Source organism: Silene latifolia, chromosome 2, assembly GCF_048544455.1.
Source record: "Silene latifolia isolate original U9 population chromosome 2, ASM4854445v1, whole genome shotgun sequence".
In the NCBI taxonomy this organism is placed as follows: domain Eukaryota; kingdom Viridiplantae; phylum Streptophyta; class Magnoliopsida; order Caryophyllales; family Caryophyllaceae; genus Silene; species Silene latifolia.
This window is the reverse complement of record NC_133527.1, coordinates 190,955,697-190,957,610: the sequence shown is the minus strand read 5'-3', so window position 1 is coordinate 190,957,610 and position 1,914 is coordinate 190,955,697. Positions and strand designations below refer to the sequence as shown.

The following is a 1,914-nucleotide window of genomic DNA, read 5'->3' as shown; positions in this document are numbered from 1 at the left end:
ATTTCAATGTTTAAGAACTTTTGTTTACAATAGATCACATTTATATAAAGTTCTTAAATTGAAAATAGTTTATATGTAACAAACTAAGTTCTTATTTTAGAACTTGGTTCTTTATTTTAAGAACAACTTTTAGTTACAATAGAGGAACTTTATAATTTGGGGTTCTTATTGACAACCCCAAGAATAATAAGAAACAATATTGTTATTGCTCTGAGCCCCCAGTTTCCTTTTGGTGGCCCAGATCACATCTTGTGATTATCGAACGGTTCTAAATTTATGGGTAAAAATAAAGGAAAATAAGGATGTAGTGGAAAAAAATACTATTTAAAGGGTTTAAGAGAGAAAATGGACAAGACTCGATTATATACATACATCATATCTTCTCCGAAGGCAACTAAATAACTCAAATAAGGAAAAAACAATACAATTCCTAATATTACAATATATCCTACTTGCACTAGAAGTATTTACAATATACGATATTGAATAATATCTTTCGATATTATTCTCACAACCCAATTTAACGAAATGGAGTAACTTTAATTTGAAACAAATTATCCTAAATGGGGTTCACGAAGGCTTGATTATTGCGATCCTATGAGGTCGATTAGCGACACAACGGTTCAGGATTAAGTCGTTGGGTATGATATAAAAAATGGGGGTGAAAACAATTAGATTAAAATATATACAAAAATTGGTAGGTGTGTTGATCCGTCCTAATAAAATGCTTGCTAGAAAATACAAACAAGGACTATATATGAGCCGAACAAAAAAATTAAACGAAAAAGAGAAGACATATAAACACATACACGTAAGTTCACAAGTGCCTTTAGATTTTATTGAAGATGTTGATGATGTCGAATTACATTAGATAACATAGTTCGACTTAAAAGCATAAAAAAGAAACAAACTGAAAAAGATAAGTGAAACACAAGAAACTGAAGTAACCATAGGTAGCATCAACAAACACTGGAATTATCTAAAGGCCAAAGACGACGAAAGTGTAAGCATGCTACACGGGGGCGGAAGCGTCATCAGCGTTACCCGACTCCTGCACACCAACATTTACATTAGTATTTAGTTGAGATTATAATCATCACTTAAATTAAATTTCAAGTAATCCCATCTTATATTTACCATTAAATGATAACTAGTTTTAAGGTTTTTCTAATATATTTGTCTAATGGACGTATGTTAAAATGTCAATTAATAAGAAATTGAAATATAAATTCACAATTACTATACTTGGAGATTTTTAGATAAGTAAACAAATTAAATCAAATATATATACCATTAGATGATAATTACTATTGCCACCGACATATTGGGGATCACAATTATTTTTCTTACTAAATAAATATAGAACTAAAAATGGGAGAATAATTTTGGGATAAGTTAGAACGAAAAGAGGCAATAAAAGTGAAATAAAGAAAATATTTTACCTGATAAGGAGGAATTGGCAAGCCCGGTAGGTAATAGATTGGGTTGAATGAGTCGAGTGTTGAAATAACAGCCATTTTCAGAGAGAATGTATGTAATTGAACTTGTATTTGTATTATCTTTGCTGGTTTTGTGTATTGCTATTTGCTAATGCTATGCTTCACTTCTTTCTCGCTATTTATACAGGGTCCATCAACAATTTAATTTAATTATTTTTAATCTTAATGAACAGTGCATGCATGGTGAGATTCACTCATTACGAAATTGTGCAAATTTTATGAGAGATGCAAATCATGCAATCTACACACGTACGTACTTCATTCAAGACTCTTCATGGCAAATGGCAATGGCAATGGCAATGGCAACCATTTGTAGTATCAATGCATCAACAAGTCCACGTCATCATCATTTTAATTTTTTTTCTTCGGTTTTTGGGTGAAACTGTAAAGTACCTCATTGACTTTACTTGAGTGT

The 1,914-nt window shown here is 30.9% G+C and overlaps 1 long non-coding RNA gene across 1 annotated transcript; it reads right to left on the bottom strand.

Moving 5' to 3' along the window:
* Positions 1 to 812: 812 nt before the first annotated feature.
* LOC141632046 (uncharacterized) lies at positions 813 to 1,576 on the bottom strand. Its single transcript, XR_012537748.1, has 2 exons — positions 1,443 to 1,576; positions 813 to 1,051 (listed from the first exon to the last, which is right to left on the bottom strand). It is a non-coding gene; the product is annotated as an uncharacterized LOC141632046 (long non-coding RNA).
* Positions 1,577 to 1,914: the final 338 nt, after the last annotated feature.